The sequence below is a fragment of the Bombina bombina genome, chromosome 3, assembly GCF_027579735.1.
Source record: "Bombina bombina isolate aBomBom1 chromosome 3, aBomBom1.pri, whole genome shotgun sequence".
NCBI lineage: Eukaryota > Metazoa > Chordata > Amphibia > Anura > Bombinatoridae > Bombina > Bombina bombina.
This window is the reverse complement of record NC_069501.1, coordinates 1179789478-1179810013: the sequence shown is the minus strand read 5'-3', so window position 1 is coordinate 1179810013 and position 20536 is coordinate 1179789478. Positions and strand designations below refer to the sequence as shown.

Genomic DNA, 20536 nt, shown 5'->3' with positions numbered 1-20536 from the left:
TTTTTTTTTTTTAATAAAATCACTATAAATTAAAATGTCTCACTATTAATAAGCAGCATTATTTAGAAATAATATTGACTAATGACAAATCTAGTGCATTTTATTTTGTATTACTGCAGCATCAGCATGAGTAATTTATCATGCGTAGACCAGCACGCTAGGCAAACAACAAGCTAGACAAATTTAATACAATGGAAACAAAACCCAAATTGTGAGCAAGATATTACTGGAATCATGAGATGCATTTTTTTTTAACTGTTCAATGTTATGAATGTATGGGAGTCACTTTATATCCCTATGACATCACTGCTGTGGACAAAAGTTTGTACTTCTAATCAGATCTGTGCACAGGAAATTACCCTCCAACAAAAACAAAGCAGCTACAAGCATGACACGTGTTTAGGAATGGAAAACCAGCCTGGAATACATTTTTTTTTCCCATCTCTTTTTTGTTCTAGATCTCTTTTCTTTCCTTTTCTCCACTACTTATATATTAAAAATAGCTGCATTCACAAAAGTTTCCCAGTTTTATATACCAATGATTTAGTTTTCATACAATACCTTTACTCAATTTTACATTTTGGTTCCTATAGTGAGGACAGCTACACATTACTGTACAATGTTTTTTTCCCAGTCTTTTGTCAGCTAAGGGGTTAATATGCTTTAATAACAAGAAGTGGAGTCTTGATTTCCAAGATATGCAGCATATGTATGAAATTATTTTTGTTTCTTTTTTCCCACCTAATTTTTACTTAGTACTGAATTGTTCTTTTTTTTAAAGCTAGACTTCCAACATAAAACAGTCAATCTTTATTAGCTTTTTTTTTCTGGAGTTCTTAAATCATATATACTACTGTAAAGGGGGAGTGTATTTGGAAAAGGATTTGAGAGTGGAGTCCTAGACAGAAAGGAAGGAAGAGAGGAGGAGGAAAGGGGGGCAGGATGTGGAAAAAAAGCAAAGAAGAAAAGTGCAGGAATAACCCGTTAGTGGTAGAGAAGAGTGCACGGGAGCTGTGACTAATCTGGCAAAATACTTAGGTAAACAGGGAACAGAACCTGTACAAGTGAGTTATTATCTACAAACATGCAGTAATATTGTGTTGTATGTGTAATGTCAGTGCCAGAACCTGTGTGTGTTTGTGGTATTGGTTTTACCCTGTGCTGCAGTGTGCAAGAGAACTTGTGTATTAATATGAAATGTATTGTCACAGCTGTTACGGTTTTTGTGTACAAAATATGTAGCACATCTGGATTTTACTATAAAGAGGCCCCTTATGTTTGGAAAGGGTCAATCGGTTAGAAATGGATAACATTCAGGGACTCTGATAGCTAAGTCAGACATTCTGAGCTAGCATGTGAGTAAATAACATATACACCGCTGAAGGAGTTATGTTTGTTGCATTTTAGGATATGATAATCTTTTAGTCCCTTGGCTGCCTGAAAGTTAAGTAAAGTGTCGCAGTCCTGTTTGGCAGCCAAGGGGTGAAAAAATACTTGCCAATATTGGAAATTGATATATGAATTATTAATATCAACAGTATTTTAACAGGTAGTCTATACGTAGATTGTGCAAATCAGTGCTAAAGTGTAATCTGCAGAGACATTTTGGATACAATCAAGTTTTATATATATATATATATATATATATATATATATATATATATATATATATATATATATAAACAACAAAAATCAATCAATTAAAATACTAGAATCACAAAAGCACATATTAATCAAATGTGTGTGTATCTATCTATCTATCTATCTATCTATCTATCTATCTATCTATCTATCTATATATATATATATATATATATATATATATCTCTATCTATCTATCTATCTATCTATCTATAGCTTTGTAAAGAACATCGGGATGTAAAATACTTACAGTATATACACAGTAAAACACATTATTAAATATTACAATTTAATTAAAATGATTTTTCTTGTTTGAAAATATTTGAGTGGAAAGGGCTCCAAAGTATAGATACATGTGTGTATGTATATATATATATATATATATATATATATATATATATATATATATATATATATATATATATATATATATATATATACATACACAGGTAGCCCTCAGTTTACGCCGGGGTTAGGTTCCAGAAGGAATGGTTGTAAATCGAAACCGTTGTAAATTGAAACCCAGTTTATAATGTAAGTCAATGGGAAGTAACACCGAATACATAAGTAACACCTAATACATTATTTTTAAAGCTTTGAAATGAAGACTTTAAATGCTAAACAGCATTATAACCCTAATAAAATAATTGCACAACACAGTATATATAATTAAACTAAGTTAAATGAACAAAAACATTTGCTAAACAGCATTATAAACCTAATAAAATAATCACACAACACAGACTTCACTTACATTTTTCTGCAAACAGTTCTTTCTATACATTCCAATCTGGACTGATTTATAGACAGGAAGATCTTGTTCCTTTGAAATCTGCTTGATAGCTCAGGTCTGGTTAAACTGATTAATTTCAGCTTGCTTGGCTTTGCTGCAACACAAGCGGACAGCTCCACCTACTGGCTATTTTAATAAATGTACTGCTTCTCAATGCTTTTCAATAGCAGTCACATGACTGGAAAAAAAGGTTGTTATTCTGAAACGGTGTAAATTGAACCGTTGTAAAACGAGGGCCACCTGTATATATATATATATATATATATATATATATATATATATATATATATATATATATATATATAAAAACATGAATACACATGTATACACATATAAATGCAAATGTATATACATACACATGTATATATAGCTTATAGCCCTTTCCATTTAAATACCTTTTAACCTTATCATTTTTTTTTATTCATACGAATAATTTTTATTAGATTGTGTGTATATATGAGTTTAACACTTTATTTTCATGTATTTATGTTTTTATTGCAACTTTTTTTAATTTTGTATAGCCCTAACCCTTACACGAAGGCTTCAGTCACGCTAACCTGACTAAACTAAATTTGTACTTGTGCGGTCACATTTCCTTTCAGCTTGTAAAATGCGCGCAAGTTAACGTGGGTGCAATATTTTAATATTGTGCACACTAACATTAGCCCGCCACTTATAATCTAGCCCTGTATGTGATTTTAGAACTCTGCATTTTTGACAATAGCTGTGGCTTCCGTCTGAAGCCAAGCATTCATATATATGGTTGTGACTACATTTAATCTATTTGCATTTACATTTAATATACTTTAACCAATAGAATAAATATAAAATGTATCTTTTACAGTTTCTTACTAGCCCATAATTAGAGATCTGGTGGAGATTTTTTTGCTCTCTCTGTTAACATATGTGGATATTGATTAGATTAATAATTGCCTTGGTGCCTAAGATTATCAGTGTGAAGTATAAATACCTCTACTCAGGCGACTTTAAAATATAATAATTCATACTGCAGCATAAAACACGAAATCCCAATAAAAGCCTCACAGACAAGGCCCCCACAAATCTGTGACTTTCAATTGTGCATCTACATTTATATATATATATATATATATATCACAAGAAATCCCCCTTTAGACAGCTCCAGACTTATATAATATACACCCAGCAGCATCAATCCTTAGAGTATGTAAAGCGATATCATGTAGACTCACCAACGCTAGTAGTTTTAAGCAGATACCAAGCAGCCCATTCAGCCTCCAGATCGTTCACCACTCTGTGGGTCCCCGGGCCGGTACGAAGCACCTCTGACTGCCGTTGCTGAATCCTGCGATAAAGTGAGTCCCGAACTCCGTGAGAGCCTCCGCCTCTGTGAATGCCTGTTGACACACTCCGGCGTTCTACAATGACGTCATCAGCCGGTCAGTAAGCCGGGTGCTACACGCCTCTTGTCCTGGAAACGCCGAGGTTTAAGCTGGTTGTTAGACAGCAAGCAGAATCAAAAAAGAAATCCAGCAAACCTCCCAGGTGTATAATCAATCAAAATAAGGCTAATATCTGCTGAAACGCGTAGGACGATTCCTTTACTTGTTCCAGGTTGCTGGGACATTTTGTATGTTTTACTTTTTTTATTTTTTGCACGGTTTTCCAAATAAATTTTGATTGATTATACGCCTGGGAGGTTTGCTGGATTTCTTTTTTGATTCATATATATATATATATATATACATACACACACACACACACACACACTATCTGTTATTAAAAAAACATTGTGAGCATAATACATAAAGTAAACTATTGTAACTAGAAATCAGTTTCAGTTCTATACAACAGTTGCCATAGCAATCCAGTGGGCTATTAAACACAGCATCAAACTGCATGTTGCATACTATAACCTACATACAAAGCTAAAATTGGAAAAAATTATATTAAAATCCAAAGCCAGAAATGTAATTATCTTATAGTTCAAAAGGAGTAATAATGTCACAGTTAGCACAGACTTAGTGTATGGATAAAAAATTGTTGTGAACGCTTAATGGGACATTTGAGCCAAAATAAAAATGCGCAGTAATAGCTTTTACGGTTTACAAGCACATGGAGCTTAATTACATATAGTCCATGCACCAGAATTTTACGAATGGAACTTGATGCCCTCTGTTTCCACGTGAGCCTTCAGGCTCACCGGAAACAGCGGTCTAAAGACCGCTGCTCCATAACTAGTCTGCTGCCTCTGAGGCTGCGGTCTGCAATCCCTGCGCGATTCTATACGATCGGGCTAATTGACACCTCCTGCTAGCTGCCGATTGGCTGCGAATCTGCAGGGGGCAGCATTGCACAAGCAGTTAAATGCCGACAGCTACAGTGTATCATGTCGGACAGACATTGATAAATCGGCCCTATTGTGTCTGATCAGTGAGTCGTCATTGGGAATTACATGATACAAATATTAATGCGCATTTACATTTTATTTTAAATATCTCTTTAATAAAAAAGGGAAGATGAGGGAGCAGTACAATTACCTGTATATTCTTTCTCTCTCTTTTGGATAGTATCTTAAAATTACATGTGCTTTCTGAATCATGAAAGTTTAATTTTAAAGGGATATGATTCAGATAGAGCATGCAATTTTAAATAACTTTCTAATTTACTTCTATTATCAATTTTTCTTCTTTTGGTATCTTTTGTTGAAAAGCTGGGATGTATACTTAGGAGCCGACCCATTTCTAGAGCACTATAAGGTGACAGTTTTGCATTTCCAATAGCACTAGATAGCAGCACTATTTCCTGCCACACAGTGTTCCAGAATCCTACCTAGGTTTCTCTTCAACATAGAATATCATCGGAATATAATAGAAGTCAATTTTGAAACTTTTTTTTTTAAATGTTATGCACTGTCTGAATCACTAAATATAATTTTTGGGATTCATATCCCTTTAACTTTTAAGCACTACATCCCAAAGGATTTGCATTAACAACAATATAATTTTGTTTAAGAACATTACATTTGAAACATAATTTTTTTTTTTTTTTTTTTTAAGAATTTATAAATTATTTTAGTTTTAAAATTTGTAATGTTTTGTAAATCCAGAGAAGTCCAGGGATGAATCCTTTCAACAGTGTTCTGCCTAAGCCCTTTTTAATGGGTGTACCACCTGGCTGATTTTAAAGATTTAGCCAAAAGTAAGCTAAAATTGGCTAATATTGAAATGTTTCAATGTTTTTTTTGCTCAGATTATCATTAAATAAATTTATGTGCAATTATGCAATTAAGTTGTGCTTTGGATAGCAGAAAATGTAGTAAAATCACAAAGTATTACACTGCCCCCACCCAGCTATTTATAATCCCACCGGCTGGCAAAATATTCTGTAGAGGACACTGTTTTAATAACCAGCTTTGTTATGTTTAGCTTATGAAGTTTGTTGTGGCTAGTCCGAGGCAATATGTAAACAAGCTCCTGTACTGATCTTAGCAAACACAGGTATTCCTTATATAAAGGGCTACAACAGGGGGGTGTTCAGAGGCAATATGTAAACAAGCTCCTGCACTGATCTAAGCAAACACAGGTATTCAGTATATAAAGGGCTACAGCAGGGGGTTGACAAATGTATTTCACATTCAGATAAAAAAGAATACTGAGGAGCCAGACACACAGGAGTGTTTGTATATAAATACATGTAGAATAATCAGTTAGTAGCTGGAAGTAAAATTTGGTAATTGACTGTTAATGAGGCAAGGTGATCAAACTCACTTCTATCTAAACATAGCCATAGAACCTTAAAGGCACAGTAAAGTTAATGATTCAGATAGAACATTACATTTTAAACATCTTTACATTTTACTTCTATATAGTTTACATGGTATCCTTTGTTAAAAAGTAAACTTAGGTAGGCTGATAGGAGCTTAGGAGAGTGCACATGTCTTTAGCCTACTATGGAAGCAGTGTTTACAACTATGTATAATATTGCTATAAAAATTTTGCTTACAGATGGCTTAAATGGACATTAAAGGGACACTGAACCCAAATTTTTTTAGTTCATGATTCAGATAGAGCATGAAATTTTAAGCAACTTTCTAATTTACTCCTATTATCAAAATTTCTTTATTCTCTTGGTATATTTATTTGAAATGCAAGAATGTAAGTTTAGATGCCGGCCCATTTTTGGTGAACAACCTGGGTTGTCCTTGCCGATTGGTGGATAGTTTCATCCACCAATAAAAAAATGCTGTCCAGAGTTCTGAACCAAAAAAACTTAGATGCCTTCTTTTTCAAATAAAGATAGCAAGAGAACAAAGAAAAATTGATAATAGGAGTAAATTAGAAAGTTGCTTAAAATCTCATGCTCTATATGAATCACAAAAGAAAACAATTGGGTTCAGTGTCCCTTTAAGCACTAAATAAATGCTAGATAGAATAATGCATTCAAAGGAATGATTAGTCTGAGAATAATATGTAGATGTATATTTTAAAGTTTCATTAGTTGTTTAAATACAGGGAGTGCAGAATTATTAGGCAAATTAGTATTTTGACCACATCATCCTCTTTATGCATGTTGTCTTACTCCAAGCCGTATAGGCTCGAAAGCCTACTACCAATTAAGCATATTAGTTGATGTTCATCTCTGTAATGAGAAGGGGTGTGGTCTAATGACATCAACACCCTATATCAGGTGTGCATAATTATTATGCAACTTCCTTTCCTTTGGCAAAATGGGTCAAAAGAAGGACTTGACAGGCTCAGAAAAGTCAAAAATAGTGAGATATCTTGCAGAGGGATGCAGCACTCTTAAAATTGCAAAGCTTCTGAAGCGTGATCATCGAACAATCAAGCGTTTCATTCAAAATAGTCAACAGGTTCGCAAGAAGCGTGTGGAAAAACCAAGGCGCAAAATAACTGCCCATGAACTGAGAAAAGTCAAGCGTGCAGCTGCCAAGATGCCACTTGCCACCAGTTTGGCCATATTTGAGAGCTGCAACATCACTGGAGTGCCCAAAAGCACAAGGTGGGCAATACTCAGAGACATGGCCAAGGTAAGAAAGGCTGAAAGACGACCACCACTGAACAAGACACACAAGCTGAAACGTCAAGACTGGGCCAAGAAATATCTCAAGACTGATTTTTCTAAGGTTTTATGGACTGATGAAATGAGAGTGAGTCTTGATGGGCCAGATGGATGGGCCCGTGGCTGGATTGGTAAAGGGCAGAGAGCTCCAGTCCGACTCAGACACCAGCAAGGTGGAGGTGGAGTACTGGTTTGGGCTGGTATCATCAAAGATGAGCTTGTGGGGCCTTTTCGGGTTGAGGATGGAGTCAAGCTCAACTCCCAGTCCTACTGCCAGTTTCTGGAAGACACCTTCTTCAAGCAGTGGTACAGGAAGAAGTCTGCATCCTTCAAGAAAAACATGATTTTCATGCAGGACAATGCTCCATCACACGCGTCCAAGTACTCCACAGCGTGGCTGGCAAGAAAGGGTATAAAAGAAGAAAATCTAATGACATGGCCTCCTTGTTCACCTGATCTGAACCCCATTGAGAACCTGTGGTCCATCATCAAATGTGAGATTTACAAGGAGGGAAAACAGTACACCTCTCTGAACAGTGTTTGGGAGGCTGTGGTTGCTGCTGCACGCAATGTTGATGGTGAACAGATCAAAACACTGACAGAATCCATGGATGGCAGGCTTTTGAGTGTCCTTGCAAAGAAAGGTGGCTATATTGGTCACTGATTTGTTTTTGTTTTGTTTTTGAATGTCAGAAATGTATATTTGTGAATGTTGAGATGTTATACTGGTTTCACTGGTAAAAATAAATAATTGAAATGGGTATATATTTGTTTTTTGTTAAGTTGCCTAATAATTATGCACAGTAATAGTCACCTGCACACACAGATATCCCCCTAAAATAGCTATAACTAAAAACAAACTAAAAACTACTTCCAAAACTATTCAGCTTTGATATTAATGAGTTTTTTGGGTTCATTGAGAACATGGTTGTTGTTCAATAATAAAATTAATCCTCAAAAATACAACTTGCCTAATAATTCTGCACTCCCTGTATTGACAAAACAAGTGTAAAGTTTTAGTGTCTATAAAACAACGGGAGCTTCCATGTTGCAACTTAGGTTACTTTCTCTGCTGTGGCCAATTAGGGACAGTTATAAATAGGTCACTAGCATGTGCAGCCAATGGCTGTGTGAGATATAACAGTGTTCTGCACATTTCTAACATAACATGAACTGAAAAGCTCACAATTTCAGAATGGAATTACAGGAAAAGGGGACAAAATAAACAATGAAAGTATATTGCATTGTTTTATTTATAAGTGATTTATCATTTTTTATTACCAACTCAAAGTGTTTAATGACCCTTTAAGACATGTACACGTGAGCTCATCTAGAATGACTCTTTAGCATAGAATACCAAGAGATTTAAGCAAAATTGATAATAGAAGTAAATCGGAAAGTTGTTTAAAATCTCATGCTCTATCCAATCAATTTGTGTCATTCTGACATTAAAGGGACACTAAACCCAAAATTTTTCTTTCATGATTCAGATAGAGCATGCAATTTTAAGCAACTTTCTAATTTACTCCTATTATCAAATTGTCTTCGTTCTCTTGCTATCTGTATTTAAAAAGCAGGAATATGATGCATAGGAGCCAGCCCATTTTTGGTTGAGAACCTGGGTTATGCTTGCTTATTGGAGGGTAAATGAAAGCATCAAATAAGCAAGCACTATCCATGGTGCTGAACCTAAAATGGGCTGGCTGCTAAGATTTACATTCCTGCTTTTAAAATAAAGATAGCAAGAGAACGAAGAAAATTGATAATAGGAGTAAATTAGAAAGTTGCTTAAAATTTCATGCTCTATCTGAATCATGAAAGAAAAAATTTGGGTTCAGTGTCCCTTTAATGTCAATTAAAGGAATAGGGAAATTGAAATTAAATTTGCATGATTCAGATAGAGCCTGTAGTAATTTTACGATACTTTCAAATTCACTTCTGCAATCAGTGTAATAATAAAATGCTCTGACATATCAGAGCATTTGTTTTTGCACATTTATATCCCTTTTAAAGTAACATGAAATCCACATTTTTTTCTTTCATGATTCAGATCGAGAATACTAAGTTTCCAATTTACTTCTTTTATCAAATTTACTTTGTTCTCTTGTTATTCCTTTTTGAGGAGATATCTAGATAGTCCAAGGCTGAGCTCCTTCTACCCCCCCCCCCTCTAGCTCTACGCCGACTTCTGACTTTTCTATCCCTGTTGACGGCATCACCATCTCTCCATCGCCCCAAGTTCGCTGCCTCAGAGTTACACTTGACTCAAATCTATCCTTCATCCCCCACATCCAATCGCTTTCCTCATCCTGCCGCAACCAGCTACGCAATATTTCCAAGATTCGCCCTTTTCTGAGTGCTATCACCACAAAGCAAATAATCCATTCCCTTGTTATTTCCCGACTTGACTACTGCAATAACCTACTCACTGGCCTTCCACTCTCCCGCCTCTCCCCCCTTCAATCCATCCTAAATGCCTCTGCAATGCTAATCCACCTTTCCTGACGCTCTGTATCTGCTGCACCTCTCTGCGAGTCCCTTCATTGGCTCCCCATTCACAGCAGAGTTAAATTTAAAATCCTCTCAATTACATACAAAGCTCTCACCAACGCTGCTCCCCACTACCTATCCCCTCTAATCAACAAGTATACTCCAGTCTGTCCACTAAGGTCCAACAATGACCTGCTCCTTGCATCTGCGACTATCACCTCTTCTAATTCTAGACTGCAGGACTTCTGTCGTGCAGCACCTACCCTCTGGAACACTCTCCCTCGTCCTGCCAGGCTTTGCCCTAATCTTTCTTCCTTTTAAATACTCTCTGAAGACTTTTTTGTTCAGAGAAGTCTACCACCCAACTTAGTAATCAATTAATTCCACTCACCTAATAGTTCCCTCATCTAAAGTGATATTCCAGCCAAAATAGGAAACCACATGGGTGCATTTCGCTATTGAACAGAAGCAATTTTGTAATATACATACATTAGCAAAAAGGCTTCTAATAAAAGTTATAGCTGTTTCAAATGTGTATTTAAGTATGCACCGTGCACCAGCATTTTAAACACAAAACTTGTTCAGAGAGCCTAAGGTTCTTGTACCATCTGGTAATGACTCAATTTGTTTATTGCTGACAATACAAGCCCCACTGATGATCTAAGCAGCAGCATTATTTAAAATGTGGGTGCAGTGAAAATATCTAGCTATGCTTCACATGCACGTGCAGAGAAAAAAGTTTATACTACAGCATTTTTGCCAATACATGTATATTGAAAATATGTTTCTATTCAAAAATCCAATAAATCATGTGCATTTATATTTTGACTGGAATGTCCCTTTAACATCCTTCTCAATCTTGCAGTCCTCACCTCCTGTTTCTCACCCTCCTACCCTTCTAGATGGTAAATTCCCACGGGAATAGGGCCCTCAATCCCTCCTGTATGTGTAAAATTTTGTCTTGTCTCTTGCAAGTTTTATATCATTGTTTTATTTAAATGAATTATACTCATGGACAGCGCTGCGGAATATGTTGGCGCTTTATAAATAAAGTATAATAATAATAACAGGTAGGTAACGTGCACGTCTGGAGCACTACATGACAGGAAATAGTGCTGCCATCTAGTGCTCTTGCTAATGTGTAATATTGTTGCAAAACTGCTGCCATATAGTACTGCACACTCATGAATTTACCTTTCTGCTTTTCAACAAAGGATAACAAGAATACAAAGAACATTTAATAATAGAAGTAAATTAGAATGTGTATGTTCTATCTGAATTATGAAAGAAAATTGGGTTTTATGTCCCTTTTAATCTTAAAGGGACATTAAACATTTTGAGATGGTAATATAAAATGATACATTGTATTTATTTATTTATATATATAAAGGAGGCACTCACTGGTCTTTTAGTGAATGAATTTAATTAGTAAAGCGTGATGTTTCGGGGGGGGGGGACTCCCCTTCCTCAGACATTCAAACACAACTCTCAAAATAGCAATTTAAACAGTGTAAGCCCCTCCCCCAGTGAGAAATTGCGCCAAAATGGTAACCATAGTGATCTTCAATAAACAGGAACTTGCCTGTCCAACACATATCAAATCATTAAAACATTTTAATACAAAATACATCATTGCAGTGAATTTATAAATACTTATCGCTTATCTGGCGGTTCAGGAGCTGTAACAATCTTAACTGCACCTGCGTATAACACAACCTGAGTATCGCTGTGTAGCGTGCTTCAGACCGCATACTAATGGCGTCATTTTTTTTTTCTATATTTTTATTTTATTTTATTTTATTTGTTTTTTCACTTTTTACTTCTTCTTTCTTGTTCTTTCTCTGTCTTTCTTTTTTTCTTTTTCACCCTCTTTATCTTATCTTATCTGACTTCATTTCTATTATCCAGTTTTCTTTTTGGGCTTCCTTTTCACCTCTATTCATTTTCTTGTTTTCCGCTTTCTCATGTCTGACTGCTGTTGCCGTTTGGTGTCATGTTATCTCCCTGTTTGGTATAGCTCCGTTAACTTTTTGATATAGTTCCGTTATCTACTGTACTCAATGTGTTAATATATACTTCCTCGTTGGCTGACGGTTGCTAAGGCAACCACATGAAACAGTTTGGGTTGGTCTCCCCTGTATGACGCCATTAGTATGCGGTCTGAAGCACTCTACACAGCGATACACAGGGGTTTTACCATTACTTGATTTAAGTCACATATCCACATTATCCAACATAAATAATGCAGCACACACTTTAGTACTACAAGCACAGTGCATGTTAACATTGTACTTGAACTAATATGAGGGCAAATAATAATCTCTTTGTTATTACTCATTCCCCAGTTTTGCATAAACAACACTGTTATATTAAAGTGACGGTAAATTTTCAACGAGTGCCCGGTTTTTTAAAAATACTTTTAAAAACAGGGGCACTTTCATTGATGAAAGTTTACATTGCACTAAATTTGTAGAAATACTTACCTTTTATTTCTGCAAAGCCGGATCGCCGATCCCAGCCTCAGTTCCTCTGTACTGATGTCAGAAATGACAAAACCGGCTTTCTCCAATCATGGCTTTACCCCCAGAGCGTCCATCTCGGGATGCCCGGCTGTGATTGGAGGAAGCCGGTTTCGTCATCGCTGTGTTTGTACAACAGGAAGAAGAAGGCGGGGGTTCGGCGATCCGGTTTTGGAGAAGTAAAAGGTAAGTATTTCTACAAATCCGGTGCAATGTAAACTTTCATCAATGAAAGTGCCCCTGTATTTTTAAAAACCGGGCATTCATTGCTGAAATTTGACATTCACTTTAATACAGTTTTTTCCTCTCTGATTACCTTGTATATAAGCCTCTACAGACTGCCCCTTACCTCAGTGCTTTTTACAAACTTGCACTTTAGCCAATTAGTGCTGGTTTCTGCATAACTCCACGGGAGTGAGCACAATGTTATATAATATGGCACACATGAACTAGCACTGTCTGGCTGTGAAAAGCTAATAAAATGCTCTGAGATAAGAGGCAGCCTGCAGTGACTGAGAAACAGGCAGATGTTTAGAGGTTATAAAGTATATTTATATAACAATGTTGGTTGTACAAAACTGGGGGTTATCTATCTTATTAAACAATAAATAAAAAATCAAGTAGACATTGCTTAACTTGTAATGTGGGCCTATGTGTTTAACCCTCGCATAGGGGTGAAACATATAGAATCGGTATTGTTTGTAGCTCCGAAGCAGGACTCTTTAACCCATTGCAGGTTGCAATTTTTGCATTAGAATATCCCTTTAAAAAAAGAAATTAAAATATATATATATATATATATATATATATATATATTGGCCTTTTTATTATGAAAATCAGTTTACTTTTAGTTCTACTAGAAATCTAATGTTGATGTTCCTTTAATTGGCACTTTTCCTCTGTTTGCTTTGATGCTTCATATTGCTCTTCAGATTTTTTTCTAATGACTATTTAATTGTTTTTGATTTTACCACTTGATAGTTTGCAAGCTTGTCAGCACTGGGGTTTAGGGCGCTATAATAAATTGCCGCAGTGAATCTAGTGATTGCTTGTTCCTTCTACGTTTGGACCGCTCCTTTTTAAAACATGCCTTTCAAGCATGAGAAAATATTTTAAGGGATATTTTTAGTATCCTGGGATTTGCTGGAAACAGAAAGTACAGGCTATTAGCCAGTACAGTAAGTGAGATGTCACCCAGCCCTGAAACATGTGGGAAGGCGATTTAGTATTTGGCATAGCATGTTATCAATGCTCAGCGATATCTGCAGGAAGCCGGAGATCAATTGATCATCCTTACATTTTAATAGAGGGAAATATTAGTGGCCCAGGTTATAAAAAGTTACAGGACGTGTCTACAGAAAGTGTTTCCCTGCTTAGAAGTGTGTGTGAGTATATATAAAATATAAATAGTGTGTGTGTATGTATGTGTGTGTGTATATATAAAATATAAATAGTGTGTGTGTGTATATATAAAATATAAATAGTGTGTGTGTGTATATATAAAATATAAATAGTGTGTGTGTGTGAGTATATATAAAATATAAATAGTGTGTGTGTATATATAAAATATAAATAATGTGTGTGTGTGTATATGTATGTATGTGTGTGTGAGTATATATAAAATATAAATAGTGTGTGTATATATAAAATCTAAATTGTGTGTATATGTATGTGTGTGTGTGAGTATATATAAAATATAAATAGTGTGTGTGTGTGTGTGTGTATATATATATATATATATATATATAAAATATAAATAATGTGTATGTATGTGTGTGTGTGTATATGTATGTATATGTGTATATATAAAATATAAATAGTGTGTGTGTATGCATGTATGTATGTGTATATATATATATATAAAATATATATGTGTGTATGTATGTATGTGTGTATATATATATATATATATATATATATATACACACACACACACACACACACACACACACATATATATATATATATATATATATATATATATATATATATATATATATATATATACATATACATACATGTACAGGGCTCAAAATTTCCAGTCCTAACCAACTAACTAGTCAGGCCAAAATGTCAGTCACCACTTCCGATCCCACCCACAACCACTATTCCACCCCATCTTTACATATGTTTAGCCATTGTAAAACACCTTATTGTGCAGTCATTTTTATTTTGTACCATAACAAATTAAAAAGAGTACTGATAGTCATGGACAAATTAAAGAAAGTGCTGATGGAAGGTCATAGCAGACCTGGAGATTTTGTTCTAATAATGATCATCTCTCCATTCTCTCTCTTAACTATCTCCACTCCCTCCGCTCTTGATTATTTTTCTTCATAAATGGAAAGAGTCCACAGCTGCATTCATTACTTTTGGGAATTCAGAACCTGGCCACCAGGAGGAGGCAAAGACACCCCAGCCAAAGGCTTAAATATTCCTCCCACTTCCCTCATTCCCCAGTCATTCTTTGCCTTTCGTCCCAGGAGGTTGGCAGAGAAGTGTCAGAAGTTTTGATAGTCTCTTATGGAGGGTAGTACTCTTTGGCATGGGACTTGAGTTTTAAGTAGTCCTGTTAGCCTCTCTGTGAGAGCATGGGTGAAAGTTAGAGTCCGGAGATGCAGGGAGAGTCTTTCTGCGGATCTATCCCGGCTCATATTAACAGCTCCACAAGCAATCAGCGTTGACGAGTTTCGCTTCCTGCTTTTTTCTCTCAAGTCCATGGCAGAAGCGACGCTACTATATGTCACACTTAAAGGGCCGTGTTCCTGTTCCACGGCGTAGATTCCGGTAAGATTGTTTCATTTTACTTTCATCATGGATGTATTGTAATTACAACTGTTTATCCGAGAGGGGCTACAGCCTTTCGGGGATAACTTTAACATATGGTCTCAGTGAGGCTCCTTTTTGTAACTAGGAATCAAGGGTTAATATCTCCTGAGGGGGGTTATTGAACAGGGGGGTTTATAATCATGTTTGTTATGTGATTCTGTCTGCTACTGTGTAGTGTTGCTTTGGCTCATGGCTATTTTGGAACATAACGGCCTATGTCTAGTGATGCAGCCTTTACGGTCGGGCGCGCTTTTGCATGGACTGCACGGTTTACCTTGTGACTCCATTTCCACATTCCTGACCATGTGGCGATGGAGAAATCCTGGTCCTCTGGTGTCTGGTTCTCTGCAGGTAGTGAGTGCCCCAGCCATTGGGGGTGTAAGGTGCCATTTAGATTTTTCTTATTGGTCCATTTTTTTTATTCAGTGTCCCAGTTATGGAGGATTCTGATTTTTTGGAGACGGATGTCTCTGATTCAGACTTTACTTCTTGCGAAGAATATGAATTGGCCTGGGTGATACATGCCCATCAGTTATGTTCCGAAAGCCGTTTTTGAATGCTCTGTTCCTCGGGATCGGGGAATCAGGTGCCCACTGAGCCATCCACCTCTGGGGATTCCATTTCCCACGAGACGAGTTCCCTACCACCAACTCTTACTACGCATGCAGGTAACCCAAACGCTACTTATCCTTCTATGGAGTGTGGCCTGTTCCCACTGGAGGTTACGACACAGTTACGCAAGTCATATCTTTGGCGCTGGCGCATCTGCACCTCCCAGGAGTGTGCTTACGATATTTTCTGTTAACCGGGGCTCATCAGGCGTGGGATCGCCTGGTCCAGTTCAGCCCTCCGGGGGAGCGACTGCCCCTGAGGCCTCAGGGGGTCAACCTTCAGGCCGGTGTTTTTCTTTTGTCCTGGTGGAGGTATGTTATACCTTTCGTTATAGACTGGCGTGCTTTCGTGTTTTATTAAGGTACGTTTGGAGGATCCCACTCTTAATGGGTCTGGGGATTCTCAGTCTTAATCTTCGACTGACTTGCATGTATAGACAGAAGGGGTTGAAGTACTCTCCTTATAGTCTTTGTTATTTGTGTATCCTTTTCCAGTTCTGAGCTTGGAAGTCTCGGACCCCTGTTGGGCTGGCCTTGCGAGTTTGTCCGTTATTCCTGGGCGATAACCTAATGGTTGCCTTATCGTTTATTTCATCCGGTGAGGATGATTTTTATTTGGTCTAAAGCTCATGTTGTGGTGTGATGTTCCCTTTGGGAACTTTCTTTGGAATTGATACTCGCGATTTTGTGGTCGCACTGTTTACGAAAGTCTGTAGGACTGTTATTTATCCCTCCATCTCGGGGGAGACTCTATGTGGCCTTGACAATGCTGGGGCCCTTGGTTTCAGGCTGGTCCTGACTGGGTACAAATTCTGTCTTTGAGGCCTAGTTCAGACACGTGGCGACTTTTTATGTCTGGTTGGTCCGGTGAGGGCGCTTAGTGATCACAATGTGATTTGTGTTGTTTTCTTGTTTTATTTTACAAGCTTCAACTAGCATCCTGAGAGGACTTGAGAGTCCGTGGTTGCTTAGGGGCATTGGGGATTTGTTCATGGTCTCTTTGGAAGTGTCCTTTTAGGACTTGTTCCTTTTAGAGGTTCTCTTCCTTTGGGTCGAGACTTTCTGGACTTCACCATTTTTTCTGGCGGTTTTGGGCGCCTCATTAGGAAGTGAAGGCCGTGAGGCTCTGTCTTCCTTCTGGAGTTAGTCGTCTCCATATCGGGGCGATAGAAGGTGGTGTTGTCTCTTTTTCCAAGCTTTTTGTTTAGGGGATGTTTTTCTGCCTGGGTTCGGGATGCTTTGCATTCTTCTTCCTTGGGTGTGGTCCTCTGGATCGTTAATCTGAAAGGATTATGAAGACTAGCCTTTCTTTCTACTCTCTTTCGGGTGACTCTGTTCTCATTCTCATTTCCCTTAGTGTTGCCCTTGGGGCCTTTCGGCTCTAGAGAAATGCGTGACTTTGTCGCGGCCTAGCACCTTGTGACCTCCGGCTAAGGGTGTTCTCTTCCCTTTGGGCTGGGAATTACGAGTGAGTCCTGTATTTGTTCTCCGGATTTCCCGGTTCTCTTCCCCTGTGAGGTCTGATTGCTTCAGAAGGGGTATCTTGTGTTCCCTGAGGGTGTCGTTCGTTCTAGGACGATTCTGGGTCCCAGGTCCAGGGTTCTTGTCTTGGATCTTTCTTGAATATCTGGAGACTTATGATCCTGTGGATTGGTTTGGGACGACCCAGTTTTCAAGCAGGAAAGCCAGAGTTCACATCCACCTTCGGGTACTGGTTATAAACTTTAAGGCCTGACTTGTCCTTCGGACGGAGTGTGCTCCTTTTTATGGGGAGTTTTTTCTCTGTTGGACATGTACGCTGTTCTTATTTGTGCTCTTCCCTTTTGAGGGGATAGTGTGTTTTCCTTATGTGCTGGGGTTTCCTCTCTCAATGGAGGGTCATTGTCCTGCCCTGTGTGTAGGAGGTTGGATCAGGTGGCTTATTTCTGTAAGGGGCAGCATCTGCTGCTCTGTGGACTCTGTTCCACCTGTTGGAAATTGATCTCTCTACATAGAGACTGTATAAGAGGTTTGTGACAGGTCTTCCTACGTATCTATTGCAGTTTTCTCTGTTCCAGGTCCTAGGGGGTTCTCCTTGGGAGTGCCTTATTTGGATGAGCTGAATGGGTTAGCACCCAAGCTCTGTTAGGGTGGGTGAGTCCACCCTTTTTCTTTCCATTCCCTGGGGGCTTGTGGTTGGGGTCTTTCTGTCCCTCCTGTCTATTGGACATGTCTGTTGCTTGGGCTAGTCCGGTGTTGGAGCAGGATCTGAGATATTTCGTCCTCGGAGCATTCGAGGTACTGTAAGCCTCTTTGAGGTTTCTCCTTTCTCCATCAAGATTTGTGGGAAGGACTGGCAGCTCTTAGATAGCCTGCAACATTATCGGCTGGTTAGTGGATACTTAGCAATCTGAAGGATCCAATCTTCAGTTGCCTTCTACTTGCCATGCAAGTATTTAAGTTTCAGTCATTTTTAGATGACTGCAGCGTGCAGTGCTTTTGCTTCAGGTGTTGTTCATCAGACCTATCTGAGCTTGCTGTACGAGGTTTCGTTTCTGAATATTTCGGTATTCTGAGCTACCTTTTTGCGACTTGGGGACCTTCGTCTTCAGTTGCTTTCTAGAGTGCGGTTGCACTGTGTTAGGGGAAGATCCCCTCTGTTCAGACTCCCGGCCTTATCCTGTGGTTTCTGTATTTCTGGGGTCTGGGCATTGCCCCCCCTTGTTTCTATGAGACTGGTTGGGTCTCTGTTAGCCTGACCCGGTTTCTCAGGTTTTTTGCTCTGGTTTGTGCCCTTTTTTTTTTTTTTTTTTTTTCTGGAGTTCCTTATGCTAGCTCAGCATACTAATGCACTGTGGCTACTCTGCACTGTAGCAAACCGAGGGTTGGAAGTTCGATCCCCGGCGAAGTCTATTCGGCCTTTCCTCCTTTCGAGGTTGATAAAATGAGCAGCGCCTTGAGTACCTTAAGGGGGATTAGCCGCGCTTTACAAGTACAATTTTGTTTTCTCCATGTCTTTTCTTCTTTGTGGAAGAATACGGTAGCTTGTTCCCTTTCTTTTTTTTTTTTTTATTAAACATTTTTTATTGAGGACATATCGTTAACAGATTACTTTTCTCCAGTAAAGATATATACAACATCAAAAATCAATAAAGCATAAAAAGTATATTTACATGTGCAAGGTTCAGTAACGGTAGAATACCAATGATAATGCAAGTTTCTCCCTGCAAGGGAGTCCTCGTTTTTACAGAGGTCACCTTTTATATATATATATAGTAAACTTTCATGGGTATACAATCGTATATTATCGTTCTATAAAGGTGTTATCCTTAGAACAGCAATCCAGTCAATGGAAGTGATTAAGTAGTGTGGTTTTAACTATCATGTTACATCACATTTTCCTATTAGTATGGAGGGGCCTTCCGACCCCTCTCCGCTCATTATCTGCTAGTGAGGATATTGGGCTTCTGTCTTGGTTTCTGGGAAGGTGTGGGGGGAGAGGGGCATATGAGGAGGTTGGAAGTTGGGGTAGCTAGAAGAAACGTATTTCTATATATCTTCCTATTTCTGAGGGTTCAAGTGGGAGTTAGGTGAGTCAACATGGATTCCCACGGTTCCCAAATTAGGCAGTAATTATGTAATTGCCCTTGTTCTCTAGCCACGTAATTTTCCATATTTTTGATATAGTTCACTCCCTCAATTACACTCTGTATTCTGGGGGGTTGACTCTTTTTCCAATTCCTGGCTATTATCAATTTTCGCAGAGAGGAGGATATATATCAAGAGCTTTTGCTTGGCTTTGGGGAGCTTGTCCATACCTAGGTGCAGTATGGCTAGGGCTGGACTCAAGGTTGGCACTAGCTCTAAGTCTTTACAGATCTTTTCGATTTTCTGCCAGTAAGTCGTCAGTTTAGGGCAGGTCCACCAGACATGGATGGGGGACCCCGGCTCTCCACACTCCCTCCAACACTGTTGTGAGTGGTCAGGAAAAAGCTTCTGTAGTTTTGTGGGTACTAAGTGCCATCTGGTGATTATTTTAAAGTATAACTCATAGAGAGTAACGCAATGTGTTGCTTTTTTCGTTAAGCTAATGGCCCTGCTCCAGGCGTCTGGTGGAAATGTGGCCTGCAAGTCTCTCTCCCATGCAGTCATATGAATTGTTTTTGGAGTAGTCTCTTCTTCAATAAGACAGTGATAATGTACTGTGAGGGGTTTATGTTGCTGGGTCTCCCAAATAGTCAGGTCTCTCAATGGTTCGTCTAGGAAGCCCCAGGATTTCAACAGTGTACGGAGTCTCAGTAAGTCAAATTGGTGTTTGGGAGTTAGTGTAGGGAGGCTCAGCATGTCTCTGTGTTCTTAAGTGTCCGTTGCAGTAAAAGTCACCCACTGTGTTTATGCCCGTAGTAGCCCATGCGCTAAGATGTGTATTAAGTAGCCCCACTAGAAGGGCCCTTATTGGATGTATTGGTGAGGGGTGCGGGGCCACCAGTTTGTTATGACGCAGCTTATTCCAAGCTTATTGACATCCTTTCACTATGTTGTTGGCGACATGAACTTTGGCTTGCCAGTGTGGGGGTAGCCAAAGCAAATCTTCGAGATAGACGTAAGCTGGC

At 38.2% G+C, this 20536-nt stretch overlaps 1 protein-coding gene across 3 annotated transcripts in view; it reads left to right on the top strand.

Annotated features, from left to right (window-relative positions):
• AMOTL1 (angiomotin like 1) overlaps positions 1 to 20536 on the top strand; it is a 262449-nt gene that overhangs the window by 76387 nt on the left and 165526 nt on the right. Inside the window, exon 1 of one of the 3 annotated variants that reach the window (XM_053708608.1) lies at positions 969 to 1064. The exons of the other annotated variants lie outside the window; for them this stretch is intronic. The gene's annotated coding sequence lies outside the window, so the exon portion shown is untranslated. Of the gene's footprint in view, positions 1 to 968; positions 1065 to 20536 lie in introns of those variants that run through there. 3 annotated transcript variants of the gene reach the window in all.